General features: G+C 46.9%; 1 long non-coding RNA gene across 2 annotated transcripts; it reads left to right on the top strand.

Annotated features, from left to right (window-relative positions):
- The first annotated feature begins 1,317 nt into the window (after positions 1 to 1,317).
- On the top strand, positions 1,318 to 20,069 carry LOC138243198 (uncharacterized). 2 transcript variants are annotated; one of them, XR_011192030.1, is made up of 4 exons: positions 1,318 to 1,414; positions 3,951 to 4,024; positions 4,808 to 4,878; positions 19,600 to 20,069. It is a non-coding gene; the product is annotated as an uncharacterized lncRNA (long non-coding RNA). The 2 variants fall into 2 exon arrangements; XR_011192031.1 differs by lacking the exon at positions 1,318 to 1,414 and adding an exon at positions 1,433 to 1,950.
- Positions 20,070 to 20,963: the final 894 nt, after the last annotated feature.

A 20,963-nucleotide genomic window follows, 5' to 3' on the forward strand; every position in this document is an offset into this window, starting at 1 on the left:
AAACAGGGTAGCGCTGTAGTCTCTTCGAAACGTTTTGAACTGTCAGAAGAAGTTTTCACAACCCGGACTCGTGAAGGTACAGGTCTTCTCCCATCGTCCGGAGCAAGGTGAGAGGTCACCCCCTCGGGGCGCAGTATCCCCGATGCACCCCCCCGCACCACCACCCAAAACGACACACACTTCTGTGACGATTGGGAGACCCCGGTTCGACCAGCCCCTGCGGTGGAGGAAACGACCCGCTGGAGAGAACACGCAGACTCCACACAGAAGGGTCACCTCGGCATTTATTCCAACAGCAAAACAACACCAGAGAGAAACGGTCTCCGAAAGAGAAGCGTACACCGGGAAAAACATGACGGGGTCATTACAAATGGGAATAGGAGTTCTTTTTTTCTTTTCCGGACGTCAGCTGTATCGTGTCCTGGTGATTTCTCCCGTTTCGATCGGAGTTTAATGTCGCGTTTCTGCTGTATTAGAGAGAGGCACTGAACTTTGGGGAACGTGACATCCACCCAGTATTACTAGTAGATTGATAAATGTAAATGTTCTTTTTCCCCCTGTATTATACCTCGCGAAATATAACGATGGCCAACTCCTTAAGTCGAAATTTAAACCCTTTTCACGCTACAAGACTCCGGACGTTTCCTTTTTTGTCCTCTTTGGCCTCCAAAATAAAAAAAAACTGGGATCCATCGTGGCGTTGCCAAATTAAAACGTCAACCACTTTTCGGGCTTTCGGAACTGTTTGTGTGGAGTCTGCATGTTCTCCCTGTGTTCTCCGGGTCCAAAGACAGGCTTTTGGGCTAATTGGCTTCTGGGAAAACTGGCCCTGGTGTGTGTGTGTCCTGTGATGGACTGCTGTCCTGTCCAGGGTGTGTGAGTGAGTCTGTGTGTGTCATGTGATGGACTGGTGTCCTGTCCAGGGTGTGTGAGTGTGTGTGTCTGTGTGTCCTGTGAGGGACTGGTGTCCTATCCAGGTTGTGTGTGTGTGTGTCCTGTGAGGGACTGGTGTCCTGTCCAGGGTGTGTGAGTGTGTGTGTGTCCTGTGATGGACTGGTGTCCTGTCCAGGATGTGTGAGTGAGTGTGTGTGTGTCCTGTGATGGACTGGTGTCCTGTCCAGGGTGTGTGAGTGTGTGTGTCTGTGTGTCCTGTGATGGACAGATGGTACCCAGCCTGGACACCCATGAGACACTGGCTTCCTCAGAAGACTCTCACGGAGGGCACACTGTCCCTAACCCGGGTCCAGAAGAAACTACAGTGATCTATAATTCCTGCGCCTCGGAAGGGGTTATGACGTCTATGTCCGGCGCCCGCGCCCGCGGACTGGCGGTTCGGCGTCGCGCTCCGCAGCTCGAGCTTCGGTGCGAGGCAGGGCGGGAGGGAGTCGATGTGGCCTCGGCGCCATCTTTGCTGGTGAGTCAATTGTGACCGTTGCGGTACAATAAACCATCAATAAACCTTTTCCTACTCCGACCAGTATTTCTTTCGCGGCCCACGTCCCTTACAATCGACAAACTATAAAAAAACAGTAGCCCTTCGCAACATTACACGCCATTTTTTTATTTTAAACGTCCGTTAGATACGCAGGTGGCTCGATACCTGTCTTAACCTCGCCGGCGTCTTTATACCGGCAAGTGAATTTTATTTGGGGTCCCTCAGAATTGTGACAGAAATGTCAGTGAAACACAATAAAAAACGAAACTTTTTTTTAAAGGCGATGAATGGATTTTAAGAGTAACCGTGTAGCGACTGACGTAAGGAAAAAAAAAGTTGTCTTTCCCTACGAAGACCTTTTGGTACAGGACTTTCTTTAAATATCAGTTGTGCATAGCGTTTTACAAAAAGTTGATGATGATCTTGGAGATAATTGCAAAGGAAAATTGAGATAACTACCAAAACATTACGTGTGAAACGACAGGACAGAACTTTGAACCCACAAAGAAACAAAGGTATGAAATATTGCCTCGTCATGGGGGGTTGATAATTGTAATAAGTGTTCCTAATTTTCGTAAAGAAATGTATATTATGGGAGTCACACGTGAGATTTAGTGTATATACGTTTCATATTGTGCATATATACGGGGTTAAAAAGCGGAATGAGTATGATTATAAACTCGTGTGTCCTATAATCAGATAATTTTTGAACAAGCTTTGATTAGACAGGTGAAAAACAACATCAAATCCTTGTTTTTAATATATTCTCACGTCTGAATATCAGCTTCTCCCCTCTGGCCAACATTTCAGGGCTCCCATATGTAGATCCCAAATTGAAACAAATATTCATTTGTTACCCTTATTAAAACAGTTAATAGAAGTGAGTGACCAGGGTAAATAAAGGTTGGTCAGTGTAAACTGTTTATTCTGGATCAGACTTCGTCATGTGTGATATGTCATGACTTCTTATATTAAGTTTTATCTTTATATTTAGTTATACATGTGTAATAGATGCGATGTGTGTCCATAAAACGGTTTCTCCAGGGGAAAATCAAGTTGGTTTTAAAACTGTGTTTCCTTTGTAGGGTCCGTTTGCATTACATGTGTGGGGTTTTTGCCTTTTTATCATATTTCCAACCCCGGTGTCCTGGCCAAAATTCCAATTGGCCTTTACCAATCATGGCCTCCTAATACTCCCCCTCTATGAATTGGCTACATTACTCTGCTCTCCTCCCCACTGATAGCTGATGTGTGGTGAGCCTTCTGGCGCACTATGGCTGCCGTCGCATCATCCAGGTGGATGCTACACATTGGTAGTGGTGGAGGGGAGTCCCCATTACCTGTAAAGCGCTTTGAGTGGAGTGTCCAGAAAAGCGCTATATAAGTGTAAGCAATTATTATTATTATTATTATATTTCGGATGTGAATCCGTGGTATTTTTCCTGAGACAAGTTGCCTTTCTTATACGCGGAGGGATCTGCTCGTGAGATGTCCGCTCGGTCCATTTCTGAGCTCAGTATAAGGTGTAGAAAGCATGACTGTCATCATAACCCGCCTCTCACCCTGGCCCGAGCCTGAAGCATGCCCCCTAGTGCAGGGTTAGAGGTGTGGAATAATGTTGTGACTATTGCTTCATCAATAACATGCTGATTGCATGTTTCTAGATGGGTATAACAGAGGGGCTTTATTAATAATTGCTTACACTTATATAGCACTTTTCTGGACACTCTACTCAAAGCGCTGCACAGGGAATGGGGAATCCCACTACCGCCACCAATGTACAGCCCCCACCTGGATGATGCGACGGCAGCCATAGTGCGCCAGAACGCTCCCCACACAGCAGCTCTCAGTGGGGAGGAGAGCAGAGGGATGAAGCCAGTTCAGAGTGGGGGGTTATTAGGAGGCCATGATTGGTAAGGGCCAATGGGAAATTTGGCCAGGACGCCTGGGTTACACCCCTACTCTTTTCGAGAGACGCCCTGGGATTTTTAATGACCACAGAGAGTCAGGACCTCGGTTTTACGTCTCATCCGAAGGACGGCGCCTGTTTACAGTATAGTGTCCCCCGTCACTATACTGGGGTATCAGACCGCAGGTTGAGCGCCCCCCTGCTGTCCCACTAACACCTCTTCCACCTCTTATTAGCCAATGAAAAATGGTAGCTTCCTCAGAGACACCGCAGGAAGACAGGAGTTTGTGATGAAAGTTCGAGAGGGATGGCCACACCCTAGTTCGGTCTGACTCGGCTGTCGATATTTTAGCAATCACTCCTGACTCCTCTCCTGAAACACTGTCAATACTGCACGTGATCCCCCTCTCTCCCTCGCGTCCCTCTCCCACCCCGTCTCCACCTGTGTAGCTGCCCCCCCTGGGCACTCCTCCTCGCTGTGCAGGGGGGGGTCCCCGCCTCCTCGTCCTCTGGCCAGGAGCCCTCAGCCAAGAGGGTTCAGCCAGATCATCACTCCATGATCCTTTCAGTATGCTAAATTCCTGGTGTTGTTTTTTTTCTCCCCAGAAAACTGACTGTCCGCCCCACCTCTGCGCTAAGTGGACGATGAAGTCAGGTTCCAGTGTGCCTGTTGTTTACAGGTAATACTTCAGACCTCAGGGTGTCTGGGCGTTTGATATTATACAGTTGCAATGCTGAGGCCTGTGACTGTGATGCTGTAAGGCTACAGGAGTCTCTCTGGAGATCCTGAGTGATTTCCGGCATTCCTGCGGAAACACAGCCCCACCCTCCCGCAGTTTCCAGTCCGCAGAATTTCCTGGAGACGTGGTCTCGCCGATGGGCGACCCCGCCAGCTAAAGATTAGCTGAGGCAGGATGTTCTGTACGGTTCAGTTAATTAGACACGCACAGATGTTGAGCTCATCGTCCTTTTAATTGTGCCATCTATGCTAACTGTAGCCGAGATCGAACTATCAAGGTGACAGATCAATAATTTTAAATTAAATAGATGCATGATATTGCTAGCGCTGATGCAAGAGGCAAGTCAGAGGAACTGAACACAGAATGGATAGAAGTCGCAGTGAGTGAGAGAGCAATGAGCTAAATTATTTTTAATTTAAAAATAATTAAAACACTGAAGAACAGGAGACCCAGTGAGACAGAGGAGATCACAGGAAATACCTCAGTAACAAACATACTAACACACAGGACAGGAGACACAGCGAGAGAGAGGAGATCACAGAGAATCCCTCAGTTTTAAGTGCAGACAACCGGACAGGAGACAGAGTGAGGAAGAGTAAATGAAACACAGTAGGATTGATAGGAGACGGGTTATGAAGAGATGGGACACACAGAGATGGAGAGAAGGGAGGCAACAGTTGAACTCGCTGGCTGAGTTAATTGACGCTGCTGTTTCTTTGGCAGATGAAGTCGGGGTCCAGAATTTCGCTGACATGGCAGAACCGTCCCAGCTCGGTCTCCTCCCATTCCTCCAGGTCAGTGCCCCTTCAGTCAGACCCTGTGTTCGGGGAGACACACAGGGAAGTCGCACACTGTGAAAAAAGGCTCCAGAGACATCGCCGAACCACAGAATAGCTCCAGAGCATTTGTGCACCTTTTGGAATTCTTCACGTATAGTGAAAGGTGAAAATAAAACCAAGAATGGGTGACGCGTCTTTACACAGAGGTGGGTGGGGAACAAGCTGCCCAGCCTTGTTGGTGATGCCCGTACCCTGGCTTCTCTCCAGATACAGGTGGATTAAATCATGGGTCCAATTAATCACTAACTACCAGACAGGCTTGAAAAACCGAATGGCGTTCTCTCATTATTAACCTTTCTTCAGTTCTTAGAAAACCTACACGCAGAAAAAAAAATAATTTGCATTTTTTGACTACTTCCAACGGTCAGGTCTGTGGGTATTTAAATCTGACTAGAATGTGTATTGTTCAAAATCTCTTGTTCACTATCAGTGTTGTTGTTTTTAGTGTCATTCTCATTACTCCTGTGGGTTTTATACTGTGGTAAAGAGTTAAAAAAGTCCTCACTTTGTGCTGCTCTCGGTTTGTTGACGGTGGCGTACTCCACATCACTGTTGGGTAGTGTGATGTCTGTAGAGAATAGGATACGGGTCAATACTTATGTTAACTTATACTATACAGGATAAGACTTATATTAACACCATACTGAACAACATGACTCACTGTTCACACGCGTATTGACACTGTTCAGACGACAGGACTCACTGTTCACGCTTGTATTCACGCTGTACACAACAGCAGGACTCACTATTATTACAAATGTTCACACTTGTGTTAAAACTGGACAGAGCAGCAAGAAGTTATCATGATGTTTTATTTCTGCTAGTTTAATAGATAAAAGTAAAAGATCCTCACTTTGTGCGGCTCGGGGTTTGTTGACTGGAGTATTCAACAGCAATATCTGTCTGTGTTAATTCTGCAAAGAATAAAACACATGTTCTCACCCGTTAACACTGTGCAAAGCAAGAGGGAATTCAATGAGTTAACACTGTACAGAACAGGACTCACTGTTCACACTCATATTGACGCTGTACTGAACAACAGGACTCATTGTTCACACTCGTATTGACACTATACTGAACAACAGGACTCACCGTTCACACTTTTATTGATACTTTTTTGATCAACAGGACTCACTGTTCACACTCCTGTCGACACTGTTCGCACTCGTATTGACACTGTACTGACCAACAGGACTTGTGTCGACACCGTTCACACTCGAATCGACGCTGCTCACACTCGTGTCAACACTTGACACTCGTATCCAGCACTGATTGCCCAACCCACCACTTAGCAGAGCTCCCGGTGGTGGGGCTGTGGTCCAGGGGCTCTGCCCCGACTTCACCTCGCACTGACCTAGCAAGCCCGCGCACCACAGGCGTCTCGCCGCCCCCCGCCGCTGCCGTTTGAGCCCTGCGAGCCCTTACACGCGAGAAGGCAAAACCTACTTCCGCCCGCGGGCCCGGGATCCTGGATCACGGAGTAATGGCATTCCTGCGGTGCTGCAGTTCCTGAAAGAGAGAGATAACGGTCAGGGAAGCGTTGCTGAAGACGCGCGGCAGGTAGGGATAACGGTCAGGGAGGGGGCCGTGTCGGCCACCCGCAGGCCGCAGAGGCAGCAGGTACGGGATCGTTCCACGCGGCCGAGAGAGAGGGGAAAGAGACGCGACATTTCGACTGTGGTCTTTTCCGGCTTCACGCGCCCGAAGGAGGCTCCGCGGCCGAAACGCCGCGTCTCTTTTCCTGTCCTTTCAGGGATAAACCTTGACCTGCTCCTCTGCGGGTGAAGACAAAGACGGCGTCGCTGGGTTTTTTAAAAAAACCCGCAGAGCCACTTCATACTTCTGACGACGATGGAATGGGAATATTTACAAGTCCTGTTCTAAAAGGTCTTCGGATCTCACCGTTACCGGCTGGGAGTGGGGTTTGTGCTAGGCAGTAGTCGGAGTCCGTTTTCTCCAGGCATTCTGAAAAAAACCAAAACACAGGGTGTGAGACCGCAGTTGTGAAATGAGTTAAAAGCCGATTGTTGGCCGCCCGTTTGCTAACTGAACCAGGCTTGCTCAGGCCGGATCCATTAAAACCCACAAACTTCATGAATTGATACTTGAGCTTGCGTTGTCCTGTTCTGGGAGCGACCAGCTTTGACTTTGCTGGACCTTTTATTGACCATCATATCGGACTGCTCCAGTGAGAACTCCGCATTACAGATCTCTCAAGGTCAAACTCACAGAAGAGCCACAGTCAGACAGAGACAGGATCAGAGACACAGGGGAGAGTCAGGACGGTGAAGGAGTCCTCATGGAGGAGATCAGATACAGATGCAGCCATTCAAAATGCGCGGTAAAAACCCGCGGTACAGTAACCTACCCACAAGCCACCGCGGGGCACCGGAGGGCACCGCAGGGCAAGTGATTGGCTGGCCAAAATGACCGACAGGGGCACTCGTGGTGCATTGGTTGGTAGTGCAAAGATTTAATCATTTAATGTCTTTACTGTGCACATTTTAATCTGCTTAGTTTTGAATATTTATATGGATTTTACCACTAAAGGGAAATTTTAGTAGCTGAGCATAAAAAGAAGAGGAGCATAACGCATCTGAAGGTCATAAACGATATTAATTTAGGAACATAAACATTACTGTATGTATGTAAACTGTACTGTGTATGGCTGGTCTTGGTAGTTTAAAGAAAAAATACACACCAGTCTTCCATTTCTCCCTAAACATTTTAAGCATGAAAGTTTTATGAAACGGTACCCAAATATGCGATTGCTGTATAGAATGAATTTTAATTTTTAAAAATTATTTAACACGAAAATTAAGCTGTTTACATCTTCCGCCTGAGAACAGTCACCCGTTGCTACCCAACGCAGAAACACAGCCACTAACTAGCAAAGAGAGGACATTAGCTAGCCAATATGATAAAGAAATAAATGATTATTTTGTTTATTTCTTTTGCACATTTATTTGAACATTTCCATCGATTGTACAAGCACTTAGAAACTGTCCAATCCCTAGTTCATCAAGCATTTACCGGTCTGGCGCCAGTCTGTGTCTTCCAGGATATAATGCCAGCGAACTCTTGTTTTTATGTCCACTATAACAGACAATCTCCTTTGCTTTTAACCGAGCGTTTAATAATTTCCTAAAATGAAAATGATTTACTTTATTTCCCTCACGGGATCAATAAAAGTATCTATCATCTGTCTAAACTATGGGACAGAATTCTGGGGTCTCCCCATACCAGAGATTATGGTAGGGCTTCAGAATGGTGATTGGCTGACACCATCTGACACCCCTCTGATTGGAGAAAAAAGACGTGCTGGTTTGCTATACATACTGTACCAGGAAGAGGATTTCTTTCTATTTAAAACGTGTATTTTAAAAGTTTAAGGAGTAAAAACCTTACAGCGTACACAGATTTCTAAACTGATCAGGATCGTTATCTTTGTCTTATGCATAATAATGTTCACCGCTCTGTCCAGCAAATTAATAATAAACTTTATTTTATATAGGGTTTTAAACGAATAAGTAATTAGATTGCTCATAAACCTAATCACTTGCTTTTTCTTTTTATTTAGGCTCAGATTTCAACTATAGATCGTATTATTAATAACCATAATAACAACCAACCAACAAAAACAACCATATAAACATAATACCAACCAAAAACATAGATAACAACCACAATACAAAATCAAATAATCAAACCATTTTACTCTCGCAAAGTCATCCAATTATCATAATCCCGCCCCTTATGCAAAACCAAACCTTCCTCCCATCCCAGTTTATCCTGTTTCTCATAAACAAAATCCACCTCAATTTTCAACATAAAGCATTACACAAAATCAATACCTCAACACTCCATACTCAACAACGATAATTCACAAACAGCCAGAACATGTAACTACACATTCCCAAACAGACCTAATTTCCATAGCCCCGCCCCTTATGCAAAACCAACATCCCTCCCCTGTTCTCTCTCTCCCCTGGCAGTTGTAATTGTTTTTATTTTCAAATAAATTTTAGCAAAGTCATGTATTTTAAAAATCTTAAGATTTTTATATTGATGTCTTTATTTAGTGGTTTCATTAGTGACAAAGGCTAAACTTTCCTGGAAAATGTCTTTTATGTAAACCATGTTTGCTATTAATTCATTCAGGGCTAAAATATGTTCATTGTCTTCTAATGAAAGAAGGGTTCCTTTCGCCGTAGTCGGGAGCCTAGCCTTTAACTAGTAAGTACTGTACTTACTGGGTTTTTGAGGGGGGGGAGGTGTCTTTCGCTGGAAATCTCGCCTCCTACTTTGAAAATACCTGTGAAACCGGTTCAATTCGTCACAGCCAGCACTCCTGCAGAGAGGGGGGTTGTACTTGCAGTGTATACAGTACACGCGTCATGCTCTTCGTTAATGTCTAAGCCGGAACATATCATTAAATCTCATTTTGTATTTCTTAAAAAAAAATCGTTTTCCCAGCCTAACAGTATTGTTTTTAACCTGTAAAGCGCTTTGAGGAGCCACCTTTAAAGGCGCCATATACAATAAAGTTCATTATTATTACTATTGTAAATTTGCTGGACAGAGAGGTGAACATTATTACACAGAAGACAAAGATAGCAATTTACGTGCTGCTTTAATACAGTTTTAAATAATTAAAAGTCTAAACAGTATCAGCAGTATTATGGGTTTTAAATAAAGGTGATTTAAACGCGATTTAAATCAATATAAATGTTTATATTGTAACGCATAGGTGACTATTCATTGTTATTAAAATGACTTAAATTCGATTATGTTGTGATATTTAGAAATATACATTTGTTTGGTGCGAGTGAAGTTTTATTTAATCTCTGAGCCATACTGATTCTTCTGGAAGCCAGTTTCCGCCAGGGAGTAAAAAAAAAAACACACTATGGTATTCTCTCCAATGCAGTGCAGTTAAAAACATACCTCTGATGCTGCTCCTAAATGAATATCGTTTATGACCATCAGAAGCTTTATGCTCCTTTTCTTTTTTCCAGTGGATTGAACAGGGAGAGGCATTTCATGATGTACTTTTCACTGATGAAACAACAGTGGCTCTGGAACAGTTTTCAACCAAGTCGTTTTATAAAAAGGGGAGATATGTACACGTTACTGAAGCTAAAAGTTTAGCCTTTGTCACTAATGTAACCACTAAATAAAGACATATAGAAATCCCTACGTTACAGACTGTATATGGCTGGTATTGGTAGTTTAAAGAAAATATACACACCAGTATTCCACTTTCTCCCTAAACATTTTAAGCATCAGAGTCTTACATGTGGTTAATTCGGAAACGTTTGTACGTGCTCCTTCTGACCATGTTACTGTTTACTGTTACTGACCATATTAAGTTTAAGTGCCTGTGGGCACTTTTCCTGTCCGTGGGGGGTGGACCGTCTTTCATTAGAAGGTTAGTCTGTTCTACTCTGAGAATGTAGAGGGGGTGGAAAGTGCCCGCGGTCATTTAATTAGTATTAAAATTCACACTGATTCCCTTGCGAAGATACGGACATAGGAATATTCGTGCGTGGTCAAAAAATGGCATAAAAACGACAAAGTGAAGGCTGTGAAAACATTCACAATGTACTTTATACACAAAGCAAATATACCCCCCCCCCTCTCAATTCAATTCAAGCTGCTTTATTAGCATGACAGATGGGTACAATCAGTGTTGGGTATTTACTTTGCTTTGAGATGCCACTTTTAAAGGTGATATATAAAATCAAAGCTTTAACTTGCTTTAACTCCGCAAGTCTGAGTTCTTGTGTCTGTCCTATCCGAACCCGAAAGTATTACAATATGTATCTTTATAGCAGGTGGTGTACAGCTTTTTAGTATAGATTACACTTTTCTAAAATGTATTTAAAAAATAAAAACGATTACAATCTAATCTTTCCACGTTTGATCCCAAAATAAATCTAAACAGGGAGAAAGCTATGCTGAAAGTTTATTAAGATACTTAGAAGACAAAGATATCAATTTATGTTGCATTTGTCTGATTGTGAATCAAAAAACACATATATTTAAACCCGCATTTGCGATTTAAATCAAAACGTTATTTAAATCAATATAAATGTTTATATTGTAACGCCTAGGTGACTATTCATTGTTATTAAAGTGACTTAAATTCGATTATGTTGTAATATTTAGAAATATAAATTTGTTTGGTGCGAGTGAGGTTTTATTTAATCTCTGACTCAGTGATGGCCTGGCATGGTGAGGTGCGCTGGCAGCTATGTGGTGTTACGCAGTGGTGGCCTGACATGGTGAGGTGCCCTGGCAGCTGTATGATGCAGTGGTGGCCTGGCACGGTGAGGTGTGCTGACAGCTGTGTGGTGTGGCGCAGTTGTGGCCTGGCACGGTGAGGTGCGCTGGCAGCTGTGTGATGCAGTGGTGGCCTGGCACGGTGAGGTGCGCTGGCAGCTGTGTGATGCAGTGGTGGCCTGGCACGGTGAGGTGCGCTGGCAGCTGTGTGATGCAGTGGTGGCCTGGTACGGTGAGGTGCGCTGGCAGCTGTGTGGTGTGACGCTGTGGTGGCCTGGCACGGTGAGGTGCACTGGCAGCTGTGTGATGCAGTGGTGGCCTGGCACGGTGAGGTGCGCTGGCAGCTGTGTGATGCAGTGGTGGTGTGGTATGTAGAGGTGCACTGGGAGCTGTGTGTTGTGACGCAGTGGTGGCCTGCCACGGTGAAGTGCGCTGGCAGCTGGGTGATGCAGTGGTGGCCTGGCACGGTGAGGTGCGCTGGCAGCTGTGTGGTGTGACGCAGTGGTGGCCGGGCACGCTGAGGTGCGCTGGCAGCTGTGTGACGCAGTGGTGGCCTGGCACGGTGAGGTGCGCTGGCAGCTGTGTGGTGTGACGCAGTGGTGGCCGGGCACGCTGAGGTGCGCTGGCAGCTGTGTGATGCAGTGGTGGCCTGGCACGGTGAGGTGCGCTGGCAGCTGTGTGGTGTGAGGCAGTGGTGGCCGGGCACGCTGAGGTGCGCTGGCAGCTGTGTGACGCAGTGGTGGCCTGGCACGGTGAGGTGCGCTGGCAGCTGTGTGGTTTGACGCAGCTGGTGGCCTGGCATGGTGAGGTGCGCTGGCATCTGTGTGACGCAGTGGTGGCCTGGCACAGTGAGGTGCGCTGGCAGCTGTGTGATGCAGTGGTGGTTGGGTATGTAGAGGTGCACTGGCAGCTGTTTGTTGTGACGCAGTGGTGGCCTGGCACGGTGAGGTGCGCTGGCATATAATGAATATATTCATGTGCATCCAACACACAGTTCAGCTAGCAACTACACAAAATCTAAAATATGAGCTCTACTTGCCACTTACAATACCAACAGTACCAGCTAACTTCAGTAGTGACATTTTCATGGATCTTTTTAACAATAAAATTTACAACATCAGACTTCAGACACAATTAAACAGGCCTCAAAAAAGTCTGGTACAAACATTTTCAGCATGGTGAAACATGGTGAACATTTCCACCACTGCGTCACACCACGCAGCTGCCAGCGCACCTCACCGTGCCAGGCCACCACTGCATCACCCAGCTGCCAGCGCACCTCACCGTGCCAGGCCACCACTGCGTCACACCACACAGCTGCCAGCGCACCTCACCGTGCCAGGCCACCACTGCGTCACAACACACAGCTGCCAGCGCACCTCACCGTGCCAGGCCACCACTGCATCACCCAGCTGCCAGCGCACCTCACCGTGCCAGGCCACCACTGCGTCACACCACACAGCTGCCAGCGCACCTCACCGTGCCAGGCCACCACAGCGTCACACCACACAGCTGCCAGTGCACCTCTACATACCCGACCACCACTGCATCACACAGCTGCCAGCGCACCTCACCGTGCCAGGCCACCACAGTGTCACACCACACAGCTGCCAGCGCACCTCACCGTACCAGGCCACCACTGCGTCACACCACACAGCTGCCAGCGCACTTCACCGTGCCAGGCCACCACTGCGTCACACCACACAGCTGCCAGCGCACCTCACTGTGCCAGGCCACCACTGCATCACACAGCTGCCAGCGCACCTCACCGTGCCAGGCCACCACTGCATCACAACACACAGCTGCCAGTGCACCTCTACATACCCGACCACCACTGCATCACACAGCTGCCAGCGCACCTCACCGTGCCAGGCCACCACTGCATCACACAGCTGCCAGCGCACCTCACCGTGCCAGGCCACCACTGCATCACACAGCTGCCAGCGCACCTCACAGTGCCAGGCCACCACTGCGTCACAACACACAGCTGCCAGTGCACCTCTACATACCCAGCCACCACTGCATCACACAGCTGCCAGCGCACCTCACCGTGCCAGGCCACCACTGCGTCACATAGCTGCAAGCGCACCTCACCGTGCCAGGCCACCACTGCGTCACACATATTTCAGCGCCATATATTTCATGGATATTATGGAATATAATGGATGGATATCTTAGTTATCTTTCTAGTTCACAGGTTTGCATGCATAATTTAATTTTGAAAGCCACTTAAACATCAGGTACTTCTGTTGTATTTATGAAAAAGAAACAAAACAAAAAACATACAAACAACTGTGCCATCCTACTCCTTAGTTAATACATTTTATTATTCAAAAACAGTTAACATTGTTAGCAAAATATTTTGAATTATATTTAACCATATTTTTTCTTTAATTTTGTATTTACCTTATTATATGATAGTCAGACTTAATGTATATTTGAACAATGAAAATATATTTTTACAAGATTTTACATTAAGCACTAAAAATTAATATGGTTAATAATAGTAAACTGAAATATGCTGTAACGAGATCGGTTAAACTGCGAAGAAAATGCTTTCAGAGAAAATGTTTCAGGTGTGAAGAACATAGATCTCCAATGCAATTTCAACCAAACCTGTTCCCACACACCCTGCCCCCACTACCATTAGAATATACACAAACATTTTAGCGTTTCATTCTGAGCAGAAGACCCTCACACCTGAAGAGTGCTGGCTGTGACGAATTAAACCGGTTTTACAGGTTTCAATCACAGACCATGTGACATGGGACTCAGTAAACTACAGTAACACCGTATTTGATAACGCTATAAAAACGCTATAAAATAATGTGACTTAGCACAGAACAAGTTTACAGCACAGTACAAAAATAAATGCTGACCATGACTTTAGAAGCATAAATTGCCTTACACTCAATTTAAACACAAGCTATCTTTAGCCCTCTAAGCTGGTTCATACAGAAATGTAGAGATCCAGGCTCAGAACACACAGCTTCATTAGCGAATACATATGCAGGACAACTAGAGAAGACGTTTTACAGAGGATGGATTTTTAGAAACATCCCATCAGACATCCCATCATATTCACAACGTGAAATCTAGAAAATAATATTATTTAACCAAAATCCGCAATATGGAAACAGAACCTGTGTAATTGTTGATAGATGATGTACTCGTAACATTTTTTCAAGACGAACTACAACATTTAAAAAATGACTTGTATGTACTTGATATCTCTAATCAATCCACGGGTCCCAGCACAAAACGAAACTAAAACGCATACCGTTTCGCGGTTCTTATTAGTTGCTCAAAAGTAATTTGACCGTATGAAATGCATAATATAAACCTAGAAACATATACGTGAGCAGTACTTAAGCACTGTAGTATCGGTGTTAAGACATACCTCTCAAATACTGTAAATCAAGTTAAAAATATCTCAAGACCGATTCTGGTCATAATGAAACCATGTTTCGTGTATGTTTTCTTTAAAGTACCGAGACCAGCCATATACTGTATGTTTATGTTCCAAAATTAATATCGTTTATGGCCTTCACACGCGTTACAGTATGCTCCTATTTTTTTATGCTCAGCTACTAAGATTTCCCTTCAGTGGTAAAATTAGATATGAATATTCAATACTTAAACGGGCACAGTTAAGACATTAAATATACATATACATACTGTATACAGTACAGTTTGCATACGGTAATATGTTTATGTTACGCGATTAAAAAATAAATAAATAAAAATGAAAAGTCCGGCACCAGCTGGATTCAAGCATACAACCTGCTAGTTGGTAGTCACGCACCTAGACCAGTAGGCTACAAGACAGCTCACATGAACAGGCAGGCGAAACAGCCCTACACAGCCCTGCCGCAGTACACGGATATAATCATACCGTTATTAAATTCTTGAGATACGCGATTCCATATTATATTCCCTTTTAATCAAATTCTAAAAGTATGCTTGTTGACTCCGGTATCACGTTAGTTAAAGACTTCGAAGCTTACAATGTTTAGGGAGAAATGGAATACTGGTGTGTATTTTTTTCTTTAAAGTGCCGATTCCTGGAACACCCCTCTGAAGTGGTTCCATAAGAAAAGAAAGCGTTGATAAATACAAGTGTCTTTTAATACACTCTTTGCTGTGCTCTTGAGGATCCTTGTGATATTTTAAGCTCTAGTTGAATGATAGGTGTCGCATTTTAAATCATTTTTGTAGTTAGAAATTATGAAACGCCCTGTTAAAAGCAAGGAAATTTTTATGCCCGTTGAAGTAAAACAAAATGCCTGACAAAGTATGGCTTGGACAGATTCCAAGTGCTTGTACAAATGTGCTAAAGAAATTATACTTTGAGTATACAGCTTGTCCAAAGTCATCCATTATTAATACTATTAGTAATATCTTCAGTAAAGGCTTTGATGCATAAATATTTCTGATAAAGGTAGGTTGTGTACTTTTGTCCAACTGAGCAATCTTGCTTTCATAAAATATACCAACATTTTAATGACTGATGATTAACATGCTGTAATACACAGTTCAAAATAAAAGGCTCAAATGCTGTACATGAGAGGTTAAGCTCCCCCTGGCGGTTTTACAAGGCGACGCCGGATAGCTAGTCACGTGACACACGTGAACCGCGTGATACCCCGGTGGGCGTGTCGCGGTATGCCGCGAAATACCTCACCCATTTTGAATGGCTGCATCTGTACACCGATACCTAGTGTTCTCGGTGCACTCCCAGTGTTCAGAGGATACCCAGTGTTCCCAGTGCACACCCAGTGTTCAGAGGATACCCAGTGTTCCCAGTGCACACCCAGTGTTCAGAGGATACCCAGTGTTCCCAGTGCACACCTAGTGTTCAGAGGATACCCAGTGTTCCCAGTGCACACCCAGTGTTCAGAGGATACCCAGTGTTCCCAGTGCACACCCAGTGTTCAGAGGATACCCAGTGTTCCCAGTGCACACCTAGTGTTCAGAGGATACCCAGTGTTCCCAGTGCACACCCAGTGTTCAGAGGATACCCAGTGTTCCCAGTGCACGCCTAGTGTTCAGAGGATACCCAGTGTTCCCAGTGTACGCTTAGTGTTCAGAGGATACCCAGTGTTCCCAGTGCACGCCCAGTGTTCAGAGGATACCCAGTGTTCCCAGTGTTTGAGTTCTGCTTCTCCGGTGTTTCCTCTAAAGCAGCTTTCCTCCCCCGGAAATGCAGTCGGCCTTTCTTACCCAGAGGGGAACGCATTCCTTCTCTGATCTAGGGTGTTTTTTTTTGTCTGTCTTCTATATCTGTTACCTTGTTTAACAATCGCTAGCTACCGTCATTAGCCATTTTTAATAAAGGTCGTACTTTCGGGTCATTGCAGTTTGCACAGGCCTGCTTCCTGTCGAAGAGGACATCTTGAGCAAGAGTTTGACCTGCCCAGTGTAGACTTCAGAAACCCTTAATAGGTCTCCACCAACATATCCTGCGTTTTTCTGAAGGAAATACAAATGTAATGTAATATGAGCGTTATGTAACACAAGCATGATGTAGTATTGTGAGTATCACTTAGGGATAATTGTGTCTGGGCTCTGCCCACGACATCAGGGAACAACAAAGGCATCCTTTCTGTCCCCTTTAACCAATGTGCAAACAACGTTTCTTTTATTCCTCATTTATGTAGAGGCTGGAGACCCTTAATGAAGTTATATACTTTTTCACCTGAACAATCAGTGCAACATGCATCACAATCTGAAAGAGAAACAGAGTTTGATGACGCCCTGCACAGCCATCCTGTCTACTTCAGCCCCCGCTGTCCCCTTTAAACAGCATATAATTTATTTTTAATTCATATAGAGGTTGGAGACCCTTAATGAAGTTATATACTTTCTCACCTGAACAATTAGCGCTGCTTTTATTAAAGTCTGAAAGAGAAACAGAGTTTGATTAGGTACAGCAAAGCCATCCTGGCCCAGTGTTCCCTAGTGCCTAGTGTTCAGTGGATACCCAGTGTTCTCAGTGCACGCCCAGTGTTCAGAGGATACCCAGTGTTCCCAGTGCACACCCTTGAAGTGGTGTTCCAGCCATACTCACTGTGACTTGTGGGAGCAGGAGTGGTGGTGCTGGATGTTGTTAAGTCTGGGAATGAATGAAAGACGTTAGTTCAGCACCAGCTCCAGAAACCAGTGGGAGAGCTGACTTTGGTTTTGCAGGGAGAGCTTTTAAAAAATCATTTGACAGCCCAGACTGATTAATTGATCATTGACTAACTCAACTAACTTGTTCATTAACTAACTCGATTTTTGACTGATCTAATTGCTTGCTGGGTTGTCAGAGGGTTGGCTGATCTGACAGATCGATTCACTGATTTATCCCAGGCAGTTCCTGGTCCAGTCAGTCCGGGGGTCTGTGTCCCCGGTCCAGTCAGCCCATGGGGTCTGTGTCCCCGGTCCAGTCAGTCCATGGGGTCTGTGTCCCCGGTCCAGTCAGTCCAGAGGTCTGTGTCCCCGGTCCAGTCAGTCCAGAGGTCTGTGTCCCCGGTCCAGTTCTGGACACTCCACTCAGAGCTCTTCCCAGGTCAGGGGGATCCCCTCCAGACCCCCCAGTGTGCAGCCCCACCTGGATGATGCTCCAGTCCGCTCAGCACACAGCAGCTCTCAGTGGGGAGGAGAGCAGAGGGATGGAGCCAGTTCAGAGAGGGGGGGTGATTAGGAGGCCATCATGGGACAAGACCAGGGGGGGAATCAGGCCAGGACACTGGGGTAACACCCCTACTCTTCTCCAGAAACACCCCGGGATTGTCAATGACCACAGAGAGTCAGGACCTCGGTTTGACGTCTCATCTGAAGGACGGCGCCTGTTTACAGTCCAGTATCCCCGTCACTATACTGGGGCATCAGGACCCACACAGACCGCAGGGTGAGAGCGCCCCCTGCTGGCCCCACTCACACCTCTCCCAGCAGCAACCTTAGTTTTTCCCAGGAGTCTCCCCTCCAGGTACTGACCAGGCTCCCACCTGCTGGGCTCCAGTGGAGGGGGGGCTGCCAGCTGGGAGCTGCAGGGTGAGATGGCTGCTGGGCAAACGATGGCTAAAGAGCTTCCTAGGACACCCTGGACTTCGTGGTCGACTTCCTTCTCTTCAGACGGAGGTGGCTTGAAATCTGTCTCGTTACAAGGAGTATTGGACACGATGCCCCCCCTGCTATATCCCCGCCAACTGGTGGCACGCCGACGACGAGGGCTCTCGGCCTCAATCCGTCAACCACAAACTCTCCGGGATGAAAGAGAAGGACAGACTCTGTTCGTTGTTCCGGGGGGGGGGGGGGAGGGAAAAAAACAAAAGCTAAACAGATTTTTTTTTAAAAATTTTTATTGATGCTTAACAAAAGAACAAAAATTACAATACAGATCAATGTCAAGGGTTTATTTAGTGACCCCCCCCCCCCATCTTACGATCATCACAGGACCTTAAAATAATACTTAATAATACAAGGTCATGCAGACGGTCTGAGGACTCAGGTGGAGATAATGTGAAAGTTTTCCACAGTCCAGTCTGGGGTCCCTCAGCATCAGTCCAGACTGGGCTCTGGGGTCCCTCAGCATCAGTCCAGACTGGGGTCTGGGGTCCCTCAGTTTCAGTCCAGTCCGGTCTGGGGCCCCGCAGCTTCAGTCCAGTCTAGGGCCCTTCAGCTTCAGTCCAGTCCAGAATGTGGCCCCTCAGCTTCAGTCCAGTCCAGACTGGGGTCCCCCAGCTTCGGTCCAGCACAGACTGGGGTCCCTCAGCTCCGGTCCAGTCCAGTCTGGGGTCCCTCAGCTCCAGTCCAGTCCAGTCTGGGGCCCCTCAGCTCCGGTCCAGTCCAGTCTGGGGCCCCTCAGCTCCAGTGCAGTCCAGTCTGGGGCCCCTCAGCTCCAGTGCAGTCCAGTCTGGTGTCCCTCAGCTCCAGTGCAGCCCAGTCTAGGGTCCCTCAGCTTCGGTCCAGCCCAGTCTAGGGTCCCTCAGCTTCGGTCCAGCACAGTCTGGTGTCCCTCAGCTCCGGTCCAGCGCAGTCTGGTGTCCCTCAGCTCCGGTCCAGCACAGTCTGGGGTCCCTCAGCTCCGGTCCAGCGCAGTCTGGTGTCCCTCAGCTCCAGTCCAGTCTAGTCCAGTCCAGATCTTAGCTGGACTGTCCAGTCCAGTCGTCTGGTGTCCCTCAGCTCCGAACCAGTCCAATCCAGTCCAGATCTTATCAGGCACAGAACCAGGAAAGAAACCTGGAAAGAATATTGTTATTGCAGGTGTGAGGGACACAGACACAGACGTCACCATGACATCAAACAGCAAGAGGAGACTCCTCCTTGAATCACAGACACGACAGGGCGGCGCCTCCCTGTCTGCTCACCTGCACCTCCTCTTCTTCTTCTTGTCCTTCCCGGCAGCCTGGTCCTCCTCTCCCTCGCTCTTCCTCTCCTGACCCACGGTCTCCACCGCCTCCATCGGCTCATCCTGATCATCTGTCTCCACCGACACGCAGCTCAGGGAGTTTAAAAAGACCCACCAGCGCTTCTGAAGCAGAGACAGGAGAGTCACGTTAAGAGTCGGACTGGACACTCCAGTACATGAACACTGCACTGAGAGAGAGAGACGGGTTCATACACACACACTGACTGGACACTCCAGTACATGAACACTGCACTGAGAGAGAGAGGGGTTCATACAGACACACTAACTGGACACTCCAGTACATGAACACTGCACTGAGAGAGAGAGGGGGGTTCATACAGACACACTGACTGGACACTCCAGTACATGAACACTGCACTGAGAGAGAGGGGTACATACAGACACACTGACTGGACACTGGACAGGAGTAAAAAGAGGATCAGAGCATTACCCACCTTCTTTTTCTTCTGTCTCACAGGAGGTGGTGATTGGACCTCCTCCAGCTGGAGTCCGAGGAGGGAGAGAGGGGGCAGGAGAGGGACAGCACAGGGAGAGAAAGAGAGAGACAGCTGAGTAAAGTGTCCCAAGAGCACAGAGACTCTGCTGAGATCACACTTGCAGTGAGTGACCTGGGTGTAGCCCACTAATACTGACCCACTGGACACCACAGGACAGAGAGGAGGAGGAGAGAGACACACTGACTGGACACCACAGGACAGAGAGAGACAGAAAGGAAGGAGAGAGAGAGACAAAGATGATGGCACAGAAAGACAGCAGGCAAAGAGAAAGATTGAGTTTGAGGGACAAACAAACCAAGAGACAGAGAGAGGAAAGAGAGAGAGAGAGACAGACTGACAGACGGGGCTGAAAGAGAGAGACAGAGAGGCAGGGACAGACAGACAGCAGGCCGAGAGAGAGACACTGAGATCAAAGGGACAGACAGGGCTGAAAGAGAGAGAGACAGAGAGGCAGGGACAGGCAGACAGCAGGCCGAGAGAGAGAGACTGAGATCGAGGGACAGACTGACAGACGGGGCTGAAAGAGAGAGAGACACTGAGACCCAGGGACAGACAGGACAGGAGGCAGGGTGGGACCAGCACTGACCTCCTTCCTCTCTCCTGCCGGAGGAGCTGTCTCCACCTCCTCTTCCTCCTGCAAGTCAAGAGACAGGCTGAGAGAGAGACGGGCTAGCGGGACATCGGGGAACAGAGCTGAAGGCAGAGAGCAGAGGAGACAGGCCCAGCTGGGACAATGCAGGACAGACAAAGAAACAGACAGGGAGATACACTGAGAGACACAGGGAGAGAGACCCAGCTGGGACAACGGAGGACAGACAGAGAGCAGGGAGACATGGAAAGAC

Source organism: Lepisosteus oculatus, chromosome 14 (assembly GCF_040954835.1).
Source record: "Lepisosteus oculatus isolate fLepOcu1 chromosome 14, fLepOcu1.hap2, whole genome shotgun sequence".
Taxonomy (NCBI): Eukaryota; Metazoa; Chordata; class Actinopteri; order Semionotiformes; family Lepisosteidae; genus Lepisosteus; species Lepisosteus oculatus.